The sequence below is a fragment of the Pteropus medius genome, unplaced genomic scaffold, assembly GCF_902729225.1.
Source record: "Pteropus medius unplaced genomic scaffold, Ma_sr-lr_union100, whole genome shotgun sequence".
NCBI lineage: Eukaryota > Metazoa > Chordata > Mammalia > Chiroptera > Pteropodidae > Pteropus > Pteropus medius.
This window is the reverse complement of record NW_024346824.1, coordinates 682,511-701,866: the sequence shown is the minus strand read 5'-3', so window position 1 is coordinate 701,866 and position 19,356 is coordinate 682,511. Positions and strand designations below refer to the sequence as shown.

The 19,356-nt window shown below is 37.3% G+C and overlaps 1 long non-coding RNA gene and 1 pseudogene across 1 annotated transcript; both read right to left on the bottom strand.

Annotated features, from left to right (window-relative positions):
* Positions 1–373: 373 nt before the first annotated feature.
* On the bottom strand, positions 374–492 carry LOC120614058 (uncharacterized; annotated as a pseudogene).
* Positions 493–6,012: 5,520 nt separating this feature from the next.
* Positions 6,013–18,666, bottom strand: LOC120614021 (uncharacterized). The gene is made up of 3 exons (XR_005655835.1): positions 18,149–18,666; positions 17,095–17,208; positions 6,013–9,461 (listed from the first exon to the last, which is right to left on the bottom strand). It is a non-coding gene; the product is annotated as an uncharacterized LOC120614021 (long non-coding RNA).
* Positions 18,667–19,356: the final 690 nt, after the last annotated feature.

Here is a 19,356-nt window from a genome sequence, read left to right as displayed (position 1 = left end):
TTGAAGTCTCTCCCTTGTGGACTCTCAGGAATGCCAAGCTTTGCACTCTAAGAAAAATTCTTACTAAACTTATCAAATTGATATGCTTTCTCTCCTGAATGGAGGATATAATGGAAAAGAGTGGCCTGGCCAGTGAAGCCCTTTCTATGCTTTCTCTCCTGTGTAGACTTTGATGAACTCAGAGATCTGCAGCTTGACAATAACCTTTGCCATCTTTTCCTTATTGATAGGGTTTCTCTTCTACATGGATACTTTCATGATTGCAAATATTTTTTTAATTAATTAATTAATTTTTTACTTTTTAGACGAGGCAACCCTTGGTTGACCTCACAGATTGCAAGGACCTTGTCAGCTTACCATCCCTTATTTTTTAAGCCTACAGCACCTGGTCTTCCTAGGTGGTCTCCCATCCAAGTACTAACCAGGCCCGACCCTGCTTAGCTTCCAAGACCAGACAGGATCAGGCTTGTTCAGGGTAGCATGGCCGTAGACCGATTGCAAATATTTTTGAACTGGCTGATACCTATAGCCCACTCATCACATTTGTAAGGCCTTTCTACTGTGTGAACTCCAAGATGAATTCTGTGGAAGCTCTTAAGACATTCTTCACACATACAACGTCTCCCCTGTGTGAATTGTCTGATGAACTCAAAGACCCATACTCAGGCTGAAGCCCTTACCATGCTCACACCTGTGAAGCATAGCGATATGTTGATGAAGGTTCAGAATGGGTGGAGAAGATGTATTTGTTTGCTGTCTAGTCGGTGCATACGAAGATTCTTTTTTGTATCTAGGCACCATCTCTTCCTCTTCAGGTTCAGAAACCATCTCTTTGTGCTTTTTATTGTCAAATGCACTGTTTCTGGCTAATCTGTACTCAGACCCTCTCCTTAGCACCTAATCCTGGCAAGCATTGATCTGTTCTCTTTCTATATTTTTGCCTTTTCCAGATGTCGTATAAATTGAATTGAACAGTATGTAACTCTTGGAGACTGAGACCACTGCGTTTGAGATTCATCCACGTTGTTGCATGCATCAACCGTTCATTCTTTTTACTGCTGGGGAGTAGTATTCCATTTGGTAGCTACCACAATTTGTTTATCCATTTACCCACTGAAAAATATTTGGGTTGATTCCAGATTTGAGTGATTATGAATAATGCTGCTATAAACATTTTGGTACAGGTTTTTGTGTGATTGTAAGTGTCTAGAAGTGGAATTGATGAGTCAAATGGTATATGTTTAAATTTTTAAGAAACTGCCAAACTGTTTTTCAGTGTGGCTGTAACATTTCACATTCCCACCAGCAATGCATGAGAGTTCCTGTTGCTTTGCACACTTGCCATCACTTGGTATTGTCAGTACTTAAAATTTTTAACTCGTCTAAAAAGGGCATGTGGTAGGAAACTTCTGATATGGCCTCCCATGATATTCATGTCTCCAGGTGATCATACCCTTGGGTAGTTCTTTTGAGTTTGGGCTAGACCAAATAACTTGCTTCAAACAAATAGACTAAGAAACACTAATAATATTAATTTCTCTTTCTTTTTCTTAAACCAAAATGGTTATGGCAGCAGTGACGGAGTGTTTTCTTTAGGTTACAAAAGAGTATGACTTCTGTTTTGTTAATCCCTTTCTGGTTTTTCTTGCAAGCTTGCACTGATGGAGAGAGCCACCTGGCAAGAGATTGAGGGTCTCCGCCAACAGCAAGTAAGGAACTGAGGCTCAGAGTCTGATAGCCCTCAAGTAACTGAATCTGCCAATAATCATGCTTGGAAGTGGATCTTCCCCAGTCAAGCCTCCATTTGAGACTGCCACTCCAGCTCATATCTTGATTTTCCATTCTGTTCCATTATTCTATGTTATCCTTTTGCCCATATTACGCTACCTTGACTACTGTAGATTTATAGTATGTCTTAAAATCAGGTATGAGTCTTCCAAATTTTACCTTTCTCAAAATTGTCTTAGCTCGTCTAGTTTCTTTACCTTTGTATATCAGTTTTTGTTTGGGATTGCATTAAACTTTACAGATCAGTTTAGGCAGAACTGACATCTTAACTCTATTGAGTCTTATAACCCATGAACATGGCATGTCTCTTTAGTTCTTTAGTTCTTTTCCATCTCTTTCATTAGCGCTTCATAGTTTTTAACATATAGAGCCTGCACATATTTTGTTATATTTATACTTAAGTATTTCTCTTTCTCTTTTAGAGCTATTACAAATGGTACTGTTTTTTAAATGTTGGCTTCCAGTTGTTCATCACGAATGTGTATAAATATAGCATTTTGTATATTGATCTTGTATCTCACAATCTTGTTAAACTTTTAGTTCTAGGAGGTTTTTTAATTTTTTTTTTTATAGATTCCTTGGAATTTTTTACATAGACAATCATATCATCTGTGAATACTTTTACATCTTCCATTTCAACCAGAATGCTTTTTTCTTTAGCCTTACTGCATTTGCTAAGTCTCCCAAAGCAAAATTCAATAAGAGTAATGACAGGAGACATTCTTGCCTTAGTTTTCAATCTTAGGAGAAAGGCATTCCATCTTTCACCATTAAGTATAATGTTAGCTGTAATTTTTTGCAGATGACCTTTATCAGACTGAAGTTCCCTTCTATTCCTAGTTTCCTGAATTTTTATTGTGAATGTATATTAAATTTTGTCAAGTGCTTTTCCTGCACCTTATTGATATGGTCATGCGGTTAATGTGGAGAATTACCTTGATTTTCAAGTGTTGAACCAGTCTTGTATTCCTGGGATAAACGTCATTTGGTTATATGTTATCTTTTTAAATACTGCTGAATTCGATTTACTAATATTTTGCTGAGGAATTTTTGCAACTATGTTCATGGGGGATTTGGTCTGTAGTTTTCTTGTACTCTTTATCTAGTTTTGATATGAGAGTACTGTTGGCTTTACAAAATGAGCTAAAAAGTGTTGCCTCTTAATCTTCTGGAAGAGATTGTGAAGAATTGTTATTTCTTCCTTAAATGTTTGGTAGAATTCACCAGTGAAATCATCTGATCCCAGAGTTTTCTTTTTTCGGAAGCCATGAATTGGATTTCTTTAATAGGTATAGGGATATGCACTTTATTTCTCCTTGAATGAGTTTTGGTAATTTATGTTTTTCAAGAAATTGTTCCATTTCATTTAAGTTGTTGCATATATGTGCACAGAGTTGCTCATAGCATTTCCTTATTATACTTTTAATGTAGACAGAGTAGTAATGTCTCCTCTTTTATTCTATATGTCAATAATTTGTGTCTTCTCTCTCTTTTCTTGGTCAGTCTGGCTAGACACTTATCGACTTTAATTTTTTTTTTTTTTGAGAATTGGCTTTTGCTTTCATTTATTTTTCTCTACTTGTCTGTTTTCAAGTTCGTTGATATATTTTTCCTTCTGCTTGCTTTGAGTTTACTTTGCTCTTCTTTTTTAGATTATTTAAGGTGAATTACCCCATTTGGGAGATTGTATAACCATAATACCAAATCCTGATTAAAATAGTACCAAAAAAGAAAAAATAAGAGAGAATCAGACAAACTTATAGATGCAAAAACTATATATAAAACATTTTATTAAAAATGTTTTATTAATTCATAAAATAATAGGGAAACCAATATTATAATATCAATAAATGCTGAAAAGCCATTGGTCTCATTAGGCATTATTTTAAAAATAGCTAGTATGTTCAACTCAAAGCTATATTTAAAAATACAAAAAGAAAAAAGAAAAAAGTACAGAAAAGACTCACTCTCACCATTATTCACCCAACCATTTTATTAGTCTCTTGTTTATTCTCCCAGTGTAAGATAATGCAAATATAAGCAAACATGGAAATATATTTTCATTCCCCTTCATAATACATAAAATGTATTATATATTATATTTTATACAATATATTTTATCTAATATATATTTACAAATGTGCACATATACACATTACTTTTCATCTTGATTTTTCATTTAATAATAATCTAAGAGATATTTCCATTTCAAAAAGAAAATTTTCCTTATTTTTTATTGCAGCTGCATACCATTCCATTGTGCAAATGTACAGTTTATTAAACCAGTCCTCTATTGATGGACATTTGTATTCTGTTCCATTTTTTACTATTGGAAACAATGCCAAATATTTTCAAAGCACATTTGCAGGTGTATTTGTGGGATAGATTCTCAGAAGTAGGATATTTGGATCGAAAGGCAAATGTATCTATAGTTTTGGTAGATATTGTCAAATTCCTACCTATAGGAGTTGTTCCATTTTGCACATCCCATAACAATGTATGAGAATGCTTATCTCTTTATCACCTTATTAACAATGGACTTTAACTTTTCAATTTTTTGCTAATCTGATAGGTGGTAAATGGTGTCTCAGCATGGTTTTAATGTGTATTTCTCATATTATGCGTAAAGTTTACACATTTCCATACATATAAACACCATTTGTATTATATGCATGTCTCTTCACATTTTCTGTGCTTTTCTTCTTGATTTCTGAGAGCTCTGAATAAATAGGGAGATGAAACTCTTTGTCTGTGATATGGATTGTAAATATTTTCATCAGTTTTTAATCTTTTACCCAGTTTGTATTTTTCCTTAGGGAACTGGTGAGGGAGAAAGTCTTCCTATTTCCTAAAGCTCTCCTTCAGGTCTCTCTTTCCTACTCAATATTTATTCATTCATTCAGAGGGATTCAACAGAATGTGGATAAAGGCAGTGAGTGGGAAAAAATAAAAACTTTTTCATGATCTTATATAACCCACTGAGTTGACATTCCATAATAAACCAGTTACATTTACTTATACATTGTTATATTATGATATTTTATAATAGACACATACTATTTTGTAATTAGAAGAATCAATACAGTTGTCAATAGGAAGTGGGAAGCATTACAGACTGCTTATAAAATCCTGAAAAGTATAAAGTAAAAATAAAAATCATTCATTGACACTATTAATAGTATACTGCTTTCTAGCTTCTTCCCCTATGTATGTATCTTTATACCTGCTATATTATGAACATTTTCCTAGTCATTAAATAATCCAAAAACATCATTTTTCTTGAAGAATACTGCAATATATAGCTATATTATGATTTAGAAAACATTTCTGTTATTATAAAGTATCTTTTTCATCTTTGTAAAAATAGAAGAAATAACATGGTAATGTGTATCTCTCATGCATAATTCATCTGATTACTTCCTTAACCTAGATTCTTAGCTATGAAAGTTCTAAGTCAAGTGACATTGTCATTTGAAAGGCTTATGATATATATTGCCAAACTATGTTCTAGAAAGGATGCTGTCAAAGTACTGAGTGGAAATTTAATTCAGTGAAATACATTTACTAGAAAACAAGAAAGGTTGAAGATAAATAAGCTCTAACCACATAACTCAAGAAGCTAGAAAAAACTATAAACCTAAAAGAAGTAGAAAGATATAATAAAGAATAAAATATTAATAAAATTAGAAAATAGCAATGTGTCCTGATTACGAAAAATATATGTAAACTCACATCTAGATACATTTAGTAAAATAGCAGAATACTTGTCTGCTTTTCAGGATTTTACAGGTGTGAAGAAGTCATCTTAAAAGCAATGAGAAAGAAAAGACAGACTGTCTCAAAGGAAATAATAATTAGACTAATAACAGACTTTTATTTTTTTTTTCCAGACTTTTCAATAGCAGTACTAGAGGCAAGGAACTGCTGAGTAAAAATAAATGTCAATTTAGATCTCTATATCCAGCTATGCTATAATTCAAGAGTGAGAGAGAAGTAAAGAAATAAAGAATTTACTACTCTCAGATGTACTTGCTAAAAAACTACTGAGGGATTCTTTTATTTTATTTATATAAGAAACATTATGTGGCAGGCGCTATTTTAATCATTCTATAAATATTAATTCATTTGATCCTAATAACAACCCCACAAAGTAAATAATAATATCATCCCTATTTTACAGATGGAGAAATTGAAGCACAAAGAAATTAAGTCATCTGCCTAAGGTCACATAGCTAAAGATCAACAAAGCTGAACATCAGACCCAGGGAGTGTAGCTGCAGAGTTGGTACCTTTAACCACCATACAAGCTGCCCCTGCTCTGGGAGGCTGAGGAAATGGAACTCAGAAGGAGAAAATGCAAGAAAAAGTGGTAAGAAATTGGCAAATGCGCAGGTTAATCCAAACTTTAATTGGTTATTTACAATAATAATAGTAATACATTTAGGGGCATGTTAAAAACATAATGAAAATAAAACCATATACAACATGTAACATGTAAGAAGGAGAAGAAGAGTTAAAACATTCTGCTCCGTATCGTTAAGAAGGGGCCTGACTCAGATATTGTTAAGTTATGTATGGTAACATAAAACAAAAAGATATAAAAATGTAACTACTAATCTTGCAGAGGACAAAAAACATCATCCAATGGAAGGAATGAAAGGAAAAAAAAGAAATAAACGAACCCCCCAAAACTAATCCAACAGATTTTTTTCAAGGATTTTTACAAACTTTTACTACAATAAGAATAAAGGGCTTTAACTAGCAAAGACAATATCTATAAAGCTATGATAGTCTAAATTGTGTTATTGGCACAGGAATATACAAATAATCTATTGAAAAGAACATCTATCTGCGATAGCTTAGAACACGAAAGAAGTTAAAATCCATCAGTTAGTTCTAAAATATCAGCATAAAAAATCTGAAAAATGTAATGTTTGGTAAACAAAGCAAATTGCAAAAAGATAACATATAATATTATCTCTACATAAAAATTTTAAACACTACGGACATATAGGTCATAAAAAAATGAAAACATACACAATAGTAATACACAGTAATTTAGGCATAATGCTCGCCGCTGGGCAGAGTTAAGAGAAAATATAGAGCATAAGGCTTTAGCTGTATTTGTTTTTTTTTCCTAAACAAAAATGATCTGAAGCTAATATGGCAAAAATTTTAACATCTACTTGATCTCAAAGGAGAGAAAATAATTGTTATATTTTCTAAATGTTTTTGTATGCCTGATATATTTTATACTTAAAATATTTTTAAATCTAAAAACAAAAAGAAAAAATAAAAGAGACAGAAAGGAAAAACAAAGAGGAAGGAAAAGAAACTAATATAAAACCTCTGAGTTGTTATGAGAATTTTATTAATATCTTCATTCAATGATATCTGAGTGCCTCCCATGTATCAGTTACCATTATAGTTCTCAGGGATACCAACCCTCTTTCCCAACTTGGACCAGTGATCACTGGACTGCTCAACTGGCTGTCCCCCTAAAGAGCCCCAAAGCCTTTCTAATCATGGATATCCTTTTTCCCAAAATAGCTGCTTAGGGGAACATAGTAGCACACATTGCTTTGTGAAGGATTCAGTTGAAATATTGCAAACTCTCTCTCTTCTCAATGCACATTTAGTCATGACCTCTTCCTAACATCCCCTGCCCCAGGTTTTCTCTCTTCATTGCCAGGCCCCCAGACTCTGTGTCCCGATTACGCTTCCCTAAGGGGATCAGCCCTATAATTGCCTTCATGTATGATCCTTCCTTCCATTGAAGGGATAATGGTCCCACCTAATTTGGGACACTTGGGGAAATGATGGGACATGGATTTGCCTTCCAAGGTCCCTCACAGCAGCTCTTCTATCTCTGGTCTCAACTGGCCCTGATGCCAATGGGGTCCATCTCCACCCACCACGGACCACACTCTGGTCAGCAGACTTCCAGGGAGAGCCCTGTACCGGGGGCCAATACACTTGCTAGAGAAGCCTCTGGGATTTCCACTCCTACCATCCCACAATCTAGCACTGTACTTTTCTTTTTATTCTTTCTAAACATTCTCTACGCTCTCAGATTTGCTTTCCTCTCCTTTAATTCCCTCCGTAAACCCTGACTCAGACCCCTTCTTTAGCTTTCTCTTCTACAGACATCTATCCTAAAGATGCCTTAACATGGTGAGATATCCAGCTGCCTGGTGACATGTCAGGTAGGAAGACACTCAATTAGGACCAGGAGGCTTTCATCCTAGAAGGACACTTTGCCAGGTAATGGGTGTCATTCCCAGGAGGAAGACCTGTTAGTCATTGGTCCTGGATAACTCACTGTTTATGTCTAACATATGCCTCCTTGAGATGAAATATAAAATAAAAGAATAGCTACTGTTACCAGAATCTGGTAGAGTCAACCTTATGTGGTCAGTCTAGAGCCTCACACATAATCTCATTTAAGATATTCATGGAATTTTTCCCCAAATAATAGATACACATTTTATCCTATGAGTTACTAAAGTGTTTTTATAGTTGACATAGTTTTTGGGGTATGGATTCTTAATTGAAGATAAGTATTTTTAAATTTACTACACTGATTTAATATCTTGAATATTTCTGATTAAGTCCATTAGCATATTCATTAGGTTAACAGGATTTCTCTCCTGCAGAGATTAACTCATGATGAAACTGGTAATCTGATTAAAATCTTTACCATAAATTTTCTTTAAAGGTTTTCAATGTGCAAACCTTGAAGCCCTTACCATACATATCACATGAATAAGGACTCTCTCCCACATGGATTCTCATTCAACAAGTATTTACTTGTGGCTACTTTCTCCTGTGTAGATTCTCTGTTAGAGAAAATCTGTGTTCTGAATAAAACTTTCACCACACTCAGCATATCTGAACATTTCTCTCCTGTGTAGACTTATTGATGAACTCAAGCCCTTACTACACTTATCCCATATAAACAGTTTTTCTTCCGTGTGAATTCTTTGATAACCTTGAAGATATATGCTCTGAAAAGGCCCTTATCATGCACTGTCATATTTGTGGAGTTTCTCTCCAGTTTCACTCTCTGGACAACGTGAAGATTAGAGCTATGATTGAAGTCTTTACCACACTCCTCACACTTAAAGTTTTCTCTCCCATGTGGACTTCATGATGAACATGAAAGTTTGCTTCTTAAGAGTCCCACATTTAAAGTTTCTCTTGTGTGGACTCCGATGCACTTGGAGATCTATGTTCCGACTGAAGCCCTTAGCACACTTACCACATTTGTGGAGTTTCTCTCCAGTGTGGACTCTCTGATGGATGTGAAGATTGGAGCTTTGATGGAAGCCTTAGCCACCCTCTTCACACTTAAAAGGTTTCTCTCCTGTGTGAAGCCTCTGTGTTATAACTGAAGCCTTTGCCACATACGAAAGGTTTCTCTCCGGTGTGGACTCTTTGATGGATGCAAAGATTGGAGCTCTGATTGAAGGCTTTTCCACACTCCTCACACTTAAAAGGTTCCTCTCCTGTGTGAACCCTCTGATGAATGCGAAGATTTGCATTATAACTGAAGCCTTTGCCGCATGTATCATATATGAAAGGTTTCTCTCCAGTGTGAATTCTCTGATAGCGAAAATCTGTGCTCCAACTGAACCTCTTGCCACACTCAGCACAGTCATAAAGTTTCTTTCCTGCATGAAAAAGGGGATGCTTTGAGAATGAGAAAACATTTACAGGAATGAAAAATATGATTGTCAAACAAAAAAATCTTAACGGAGGGTGCAAGCAATAGGATATCAGACTGGAGAATGTGGAAAACTATGTTAGTCAACTAAAAGACCAACTTGAAGAGTTCTACCAGGACTCAGAAAAAAGAAGAATTTAAAAAGTGAAATTATGAGAAAAATACTAAGTTATGAAGGACAGATCTAGATCTTATATACCTGTGAGAGATCCAGAGGGAGAGAACAAACAGAATAAATAATGAAAATGTACTTAATCTGAAAGAGAATTTGATTCTTTAGATTGAAAATAGTCCTCCTGTACTGTGTAGGAGTGCTAAAAAAAAAAAAAAGGACAAACTAACACATGCAGACTCTGGATGAAATTTCTGAATTTCAAGGATCAAGAAAACATCTTATAAGCATACAAAATATTAAAAAACAAAGCAAGTTACTTCCTTAAAAAAGAGAATAGTATTGGCAGAAGACAATGGTACAATGTCTCCAGAGTCCTGAGGGTAAAAGATGAGAGTCAAGAATCCTGAACCAAAAACAAACAAACAAACAAACAAAAACCCTAAACTTAAACTGATGATTTCCCTACAAGGGCAGAAGGAAGATACCAAAGAAAAGCAAAGACAACCAAAATTAATCAAAATAAAAACTCATAAAAAGGGAAGACATGAAATATAAAAAGTAGAAATGAATAACGTTCCTCCTTTCCCTCGACCAAATTTCATGAAATACCAAGAGAAAACATTCCTGAGCTAAAGGATTCAGAGATGGACAGGCTCAACATGATTACTGGGGGAGAAAATATCACACATCTAAGTACTTTCCCTCGACCAAATTTCATGAAATACCAAGAGAAAACATTCCTGAGCTAAAGGATTCAGAGATGGACAGGCTCAAACATGATTACTGGGGGAGAAAATATCACACATCTAAGTACGTCCTAGTAAAATTTCAAAGTTCCAATGATAAACAGAAAAAAAGGAGAAACAATTCTAAATGTTTTCAGAGGGAGGGAAAAGAAAACAGGTAAAATAAGAAAATGAAATAAAATAAGAGGAAATGACTAAACGAATGAATCAGATTGGAATCAGCAATATCAGAAGCTTAAAAACAAAGATACAAGGGTTAGAACATTCTCATGGAAAATGATTTTGAATCTAAAGGTCCCTACTTGGTCAAACTAGTAGAGACCTTCAGGGACTCAGAAAGTTTATCTGAAAATGGAAAACAAACCCAAGCAAAAGACAGATGTAAGATATAAGAAATTATAGAAAGAAAGGGCTTCCATAAACATTAAGGCTAATTTAATCTCTGAGAAAATAGAAGTACAATATAAAAATTAGTAACAATTATGATTTCAATAAAACACAGGATGTTGGAAGAGGGAAGTATATGTGTGAATGTATATCAAGGCTAAATGAGAGCATGTTAATGGCCTTGCCTTGTTATGAAGAATGGATGTAGTAAATACCGATTAACATTTGCCAGTGATAGAAAAACATAATTTAAAAAATATGTTATAATCTTAAAGATAACTAATGGAAGGATAAAAATAAGAGGTAGAATTTCCAAATAATAGAAGAAAGGAAAGAACAAGAATTCATTTATAATTCCAAATTATAAGGAGGAGGGTTAAATAGAATGCATAAAATAAGATGTCATGAATCAAACCAATGTATCAATTATCAAAGTAATTTGTTATGGGCTAACATCTTAGAGACACCAAGATGAGGTTTAAAAAAACCCAGCCACAGTCAGCTTGCAAGAGACGAAGACATACCAAGTAAATGTGAACTAAATGAAAGCAGATGAGCAACATTAATATCTGACAAAGCAGAATTGAAGGCAAAACACATTAAATAGGACAAAAGGTATAATTTACTAGTAGAATATGACAATTATAAAGCAATTGTCCAATCCAAAATTACTGTATAAATCTTTTAAAAAGCCTAGGCATTGCAAGGTATCAGGGAAATGCAAATCAAAACCACAATGATACTATCTCGCACATGTTAGAATAGCTATAATCAACAGGACAAGTAATAACAAATGTTGGAGAGGATGCAGAGAAAAAGGAACCCTTGTACACTGCTGGTGGGACTGCAAATTGGTACAGCCACTATGGAAAACAGTATGGAGGTTCCTCAAAAAACTAAGAATTGATCTACCATATGATCCAGAAATCCCTCTACTGGATATTCATCCCAAAGACTTGAAAACCTATATCCGAAAAGATATTTGCACACCAATGTTCATAGCAGCATTATTCACAGTGATCAGTACATGAAAGCAACCGAAGTGTCCTACAATAGATGATTGGCTAAAGAAGCTGTGGTACATATATACAATGGAATATTACTCAGCCATAAGAAGAGATGAAATACTGACATTTGCGACAACCTGGATGGACATCGAGATAATCATGCTAAGCAAAATAAACCAGACTGAAAAAGTTGAAAATCACATGATATCACTTATATGAGGGATATAAACCTAAAAGCAACAAATGAACAGAACAGAGACTCATAGACATGGACTATAGACTAGTGGTTACCAGAGGGGAGGAGGTAGGAGAGGAGGAGAGTGGTAGATGGGGTAAAGTGGGTCAAACATGTGGTGAAAGAAAGAAATCTAACTATGGGAGGTGAACACACAGTGTAAATATAAATATATATACCTCACTGTTAAAGTGTACAGCTGAAACTTATTGGATTTCATTAACCAATGTCACCATAAAAAAAATTAATTAAAAAAAAGCCCCTAGGCAGATATAGCAATAGGAATGTTAATTGCAACATAATACTGCCTACTGGAATTGTCTAAATGATCATCAAGAAAAGACTAGTTAAATGAATTAACTAGTCTCTTAACTTCATCCTTTTTTAAAAGCAAGACTGTGGAATAGTGTACAGTCCCGCTTTTAAAAAAGGATGATGAGGTTAAGAGGGAAAAAAGGATGAGGTAGATCTGAATACACTGATGTGGACTCATGTCTATGATGAACCAATGACTAAAAAAATGAGGTTACAGAATGGATAGAAAAACAAATGTCTGTGTCTCAGTTTCTGTGTCTATAAAATGGGGATGTTGTTGATATCCATTTATCTCACAAGGTTTTTGTGAAGAGTGATTCGATTAATTCCAGTGAAGTATTTTGAATAGTGGCTGCCATACTTCCATCGTGGGGAAACAGTGTTTAAAACCTTAAAATCTTTATTCACTTTGACATAACAATTCTACTTCTGGAAAGTTGTCTTAATAATCAGAAAAATGTACAATATCATAGATTGAAGCACTGCTTAGCAACAAAACAAGTGGAAAGAAGGCATACATTCAACATGCTATGGTCTGAATGTTTGTGTCCCCCACAAATTCATACTTTGAAAACCTAATGCCCTAGGTGATATTAGGAGGTGGAGCCTTTTGGAAGTGATTAGGTCATGAGGGTGAAGCCCTCATAGATGGAATTAGTGCCCTTATAAAAGAGGCCTTACAGGCTTCACAAGCCCCTCCCACTATGGAAGGATACAAGGAGCAGTCTGCCACCCCAAAGAGGGCCCTCACCTGGCCGTGCTGGCACCTTGATCTCAGATTTCTAGACTCCAGTACCATGAGAAATAAATTTCTGTTATTTATAAGCCTCCCAGTCTGTGGTACTTTGTAAAAGCGAACCAAATGGACTGAAACAATAGTGAATTGTTTACAGAATGTTCTTCTCCCAGATATGGTCAGTGCTTGCTCTCTCACTTCCTTCAGATTCCTGACCCAACGTCACCTCATCGGAGAGGCCTTCCCTGATCACGCTCCACCCTACCATTAACTCCACCTTTCCTTGCCCCGTTTCAGAGCACTTATCACCATCTGACACACATATATTTGTGTTTCTTTATTGTCTCTCTCCCCAATGTAAGTACTGCATTGGTGGGACTTTGTTTTATTCACTGCTGTATCCCTAGGATCTAGAACAGTACCCATTATATTTAATTGAATTAATAAATGTTTGGATTCTCAAGGTATTTTCATACAATGGAATACTACGCAACTATTAAAATGGAAAGGGGTTACTGGATGGGCTTTGGGGAGTTGATGAACTTCCCCCCGCCCAAAAATATATATATATAACTTTGTATGTGTGTACTTCATTTAACTTTCAGGGGTAAAATCTGTGTAAATCTCTTCTAAAAGCAATTGGTATATCAGAAAAGATAAAAGATAGAAAGATGGGCACAATATATTAAGTGTAAAGTGCAGGTTAGAAAAGTATCCATTGTATAACCCCATTTTGTATAAATACATATTTATATATGTGTGTTTATATATATTATGTATCAGAAATAATAAAAGTATATACACCAAATCTTACGAGATATTTTCTCTGGTTCGTGGGTTTGATTGTTTTTAACTCCAGCCCTTTACTTTGGTATTTTGTTTTAGCTGCAGTGTTATTTTAATAGACTTTATTTCTTAGAGCATTTTAGGGTCATAGCAAAATTGAGCAGAAAATACAGAGTTCCTTTATACCCCCTGTCCATGTCCCACTCCGGAAGTCTCCCCTCCATCAATATCTGGTAACAGAGTAGAACATTTGTTATAATCGATGAACCTACATACATTATCATCCAAAGTCCATAATTTACATTAGGGTTCATTCTTGGTGTTGTACATTCTGTGGGTTTTGACAAATGTATAATGACATGTATCTACTATTATAGTATCATACAAAATAGTTTCAGTGTCCTAAAAATCCTGTGTTCTGCCTATTCATCCCCCCTCCTCTCTAATCCCTAGCAACAACTGATCTTTTTATTGTCTCCATTGTTTTGCCTTTTCTAGAATATCATACAGTTGGAATCATACAATATATAGCCTTTTCAGACTGGCTTCTTTCACTTATTAATATGTATTTAAATTTCTTCCATTTTTCATGGCTTGATAGCTCATTTCTTCTTAGCAATCAGTAATATTCCATTTTTAATGGAATATATTTAAAAATAAAATGTAGGATAAAATTTCATTAATCATCTGTCTTTTCTGAGGAAAACATTTTCCAAATCCAATTTTTCCAATTTTATTTACATTTAAGATGATAAAGTCAACAATTCACAAACCTCATTAAACTTTCACCAATTTTATATGCAGTCATTTGTAGGTGTATGTGTACTTATTTCTATGCAATTTTATTACATGTGTAGATGTGTAACTACCACAGTCAAGACACAGAACTGTTTGATCACAAAGATCCCTTGTGCTATTTTTATAGCGAGACCCATTTCACTTCCTACTTCTCGCATCCTTAATCCCTGGCAACCACTAATCTATTCTGCATCTCTGTAATTCTGTCATTTCAATGTTATATAGATAAAATCACATAGTATATAATATTTTGAAAATGACTTTTTTTTTTTTTTAAAGCCTATAGCATCTGGTATTTCTAGGTGGTCTCGCATCCAAGTACTAACCACGCCTGACTCTGCTTAGCTTCCTATATCAGACGAGATTGGGCACATTCGTGGCTGTAGATGAATGACTTTTTTTTAACTTAACACAATTGCTTTCAGATCTATCCAAGCTTTCGTGTGAATTGTTTGTTCCTTTTTTCTACTAAGTAGTATTCCATAGCATGGATGTACCACAGTTTAACCATTCACCATCTGAAGGACACTGATATGGGAAAGTTTTGATTTGACTTAGTGCTTTAAGAACCAGAGTGATTGCCATATGGAAAATAGGTTGGGATAAGGGGAAGAAGGAGGGAAGACCAGGTAAGAGGCTATTCAATAATGAGAGAGGGGATGGTTGATTAGATTAGGGCAATAACAGTGGAGGTGGTGAGGAGTGATTACATTCTGGATATAATTTGAAAACAGAGCTGCCAAATTTGCTAATGAATGGATTTGAGAGAGAAAAAGGAGTCAGAGATGGCTCCAAGGTTTTTAGCCTAAGCAACCTGAAGAGTATTTATATTTTTTAGACATAATGTATTTGCACACTTAATAGACTACAGCATAGTGTAAACATAACTTTCATATGTACTGGGAAACCAAACAATTTCATGTGACACCGTTTATTGTGATATTTGCTTTATTGGTGTGGTCTGGATCCGAAAAGTGCTATATCTCTAAGGTATGCTTATATCTATCACTCAAAGAGATTCCACACAAATTTTCTCAATTACTGATGGATCAAGCAAACAAAAATAAATCAGCAAATATACAGAAATTCTGAACAAGTCAGAGCTTATGGACACCTATAGAAGTTGGCACCTACCATCAGAGAATATACATTCTGCTCAAGCACACATGAAACACTGTAAACACTGATCATATACTAGGCCATAAAGCACTTATCAACATCAACAACAAAGACTTGAAAGAGGTATGAAAGTTCTCCATTCACTCAAATCTTCTCTTTAAGAAATAAAAGCTCACCTCCTTCAAAAAGTCTTCCTCAATCACCCCAGGGCACACTGATTTTTTACCTATCCTCTAGCACAGACACGACTGAGGACTGCGGTCCTCAAACTGGCACTTAGGAATGGCTTCTTTTCATTTTATTTAATGTATACGCGAGTAGTAATAACTATTTTATAACATGTGTATATTAATCTCTTCCCAAAGAAATCACACTGTCAACGCCGAGCTGATGGAGAAGGGAAGGTTTCAGTGGCGAGACGCCCAGTTGGAAGAACGCACGAGGGACCGACATGAGAATGAAAGGGCAGGCGCCAACTTTACCGAGAGGAGTGCGCTTCTACTGCGGGGAGAGCACTTCTATTGGGGGCACACGTTTCTGGGGGGAACACGTTTCTGCGGGGAATACGCTTCTGTGAGGAACACGCTTCTGCCCCGTTAGGGGACCACATGGACTTTATATATGTCAGGGAACAATAGTGGCATTCTGCCACACATGCGTGATACAGTAAGCTAAATCATGCTTATATATGTTAGGTGCCCTACTACACTAATGTAACATTCTAAATCTGAGGTCCTATTCCTAGCCGCGAGCCTGGATCACACCCAGACCTGGAACCAGCCAGGCCTGGGGCCCACACACACACTTTGAAGTAAGAATTATATCTAAGTCAATTTGTTTTGTTCTTACAAATGAGCATGGAGCAGTCATGACTAAGTGGACAAATGAATGAGCAACATGCTAGGTAGAGAAGAGACCAAACTTGAGGGCACCAGACAAGAAAGGAGTATTCCCTTTGGAGTCTTTCATTTCACAGATTAGGTCCAGCCCTCCAGAAGTGGATAATTTAGGCTCAGTCCCTGGATGAGAGGACTTGTCCATTGACAACACATACAGCAGAAGCAACACATGAAGAGATGAATCCTGGCTCCACCAATTAACAGCTTGGTGGACTTGACAAGTTTCTAAACCTCAATGAGCCAGCTGCTACATCTGTAAGCGGGAATATCCATTTCTCACGATTGTTCTGAGAGATAAGTCAATGTTGACTGTATCTAGCATGCAGTAAGTACTCCATACATGTTCGTTTCCTTCTTTCCTAGGGAAGAAAGAGGAACTTATCTTTTTCTTCAAAAGTACCACATTCTAGACTGAAAAAAAGAAAACTGCACCTCACCTGGGAATTAGTCATATCTTCTTCCTCCTGGGCAAAAAGACGAATCTTCAGGAGAAAGGAGCCATGAAGAAAGGAGCAAGAAAAAAGGAGATTCGCAGCTCCCAGAGCAACCGGCTGGAACAAGAGTTCAGCGTTGCTCGAACCATTCCCTCAACACCAATGCCCTATGCTTTCTGTTGTTCACCCTACAGATCGTCCAGGTAAGTCCTCTTCCCTCTATTCTGAGTCAAAACCTCTATGGACTCTCCCTGTTCCCTGAAAGTGGTCACTCGACCTAAGCCTTGGTAAGTGACTTCTGCAGCTCCAGCAGCTCCGTAACCCCTTCCTCTGCCAGACTCCAGCGTTGGCTCAGTAGTTTTGGCGGGAGGCCGCAGGCACAGGTGTGCCCTCTCAAGGTGGGTTCCAGCTGCCTGTGGGGCTGCAGCCTCCATTCGTAACAGCATGGCTTGTGCTTATAGGCTCAGGAACACCTTTTCCTTGGCTGGCATCTTTCTGCTAGACTACAAGTCTCTGTACCCCCAGCAAGAGTCCCACAGTCGGAAACCCAGCCGGGTTCAGAGTTACGCAAAGCATCCTCCTTGGATACAGACCTGGAGGAACCCAGGCTAGGGACCTCTGGACACCGAGACTGCAATACTTGAGAGAGAAACCTGAGGCACCAAAAGGTGGAAATATCGGCACAAACTGCTCTGTGAGGAGAGATCTGCGGCTGACCCGCACCGCCGCCATCCCGAGATCGCGGCCGAGATCTAAGGCCACTCACAGCCGGGATCAGCGGGGCACAGGGCTGCGGAGCCAAGGCTGGAGTCTGAAGGAGAAAGGGATCCTGGAGCTACACGAACGGCAGATTCCTAAGGCTCTCGGCTGAGGTGAGCAAAGCTGGGTGAAGAGACTGCTTTAGGGAACTTGGAAGAATCCGACCCTCCCTAACCAAGCGCAGGAGCCACTCTTTTTGGACCATAGCTCCTGAGACCCCTGATTTGGGGCTTCAAGTAGCCCAATCCCACCCCAACTCTGGCCCTTTGATCTCCATCTGCCCACTGACCCAGCGTACCTTTCTTACGCCCAGTCCTGCGAGAGAGTAGCTGCTGGCTCTGCGAAGACCCGCCCACACCTACCTGCGCGGCGCCCACCCACGGGGCCAACCCCGCCGCCGGGTCGTAATGCGCCTGCGCAGAGAGTCCGCGGCGCCTCCCACAAGACCCCACGGCCCGAGCTCAGTCTCGCGGGCCGCACCGCAGTGACCTGCCCAACCCCCTGGGTGCAGGCGCTGCCCTATCCTTCATGCTGTCGCGTGTGGAAATTCCCCTTTCAGCCTTGCTATGGGGTAGAAAAATCACTTTTTAATTTTAATTCCTAGGATTCTACAATGGGAGTGCAGACGGCCTCCCTTTTTCCGATAAGAAGCTCCCAATGGGGCGAGCCGAGCCAGGGCGAGCCCTCCTTGGACTAATCCTTCCTCTTGCCCTTCTTAGTCTAGCTCCTAAGCGATTTAAGCTAAGAGAAAGTAAAGGGACTGGCGTCTCCTATTTTGCTAGTAGTCCCCTCTGAAATGTCACCGCACTGGCTTCCACTAACCTGCACCTCTGGGTGGGCAGGCAGGCGTTCTAAGACAAGGTCGCGAGGGGCAGGTGTATGCGGCTCTCCCTCCCGCATGGTCCTCGGATGGGGAGCTCCACCCTCCTGTGACCTCTTCCAACTCTCTGGGTCAGTTCCCCGCCCCCAGCTAGTATACTTAATACGGTGTCCACTTGGCCGTCATATTGACTGCTTTGCTGTTTTTATATGGGCTTCCAAGCCCCTTCTTGCAAGTAGCCCCAATCTCCATGGGGGAATCTCTTGGAATCATTTTCATTTGATTTTTGGAGAGAAATGTCACATGTAGAAACCCTAAAGATTACACAATAATACACACACACACACACACACACACACACACACACCTGCTAGAACTAAAAAATTCAGCAAAGTTGCAGGACACAAAATCAACATACAGAAATCAATTATTTCCTATACACTAAAAATGACCAATCCAAAAAAATAAAAATAAAAAAAATTAAGGAAGCAATCCTATTTACAATAGCATCAAAAAGAATAAAATACTTTGGAATAAACTTAAACCAAGGCAGTGAAAGACTTGTACAAGGACAACTACAAAACACTGCTGAAAGAAATTAGACACAAAGAAATGGAAAGACATCATGTGTTCAAGGACTGGAAGGCTTAATACTCTTAATACTATTAAAATGTCCATACTATACA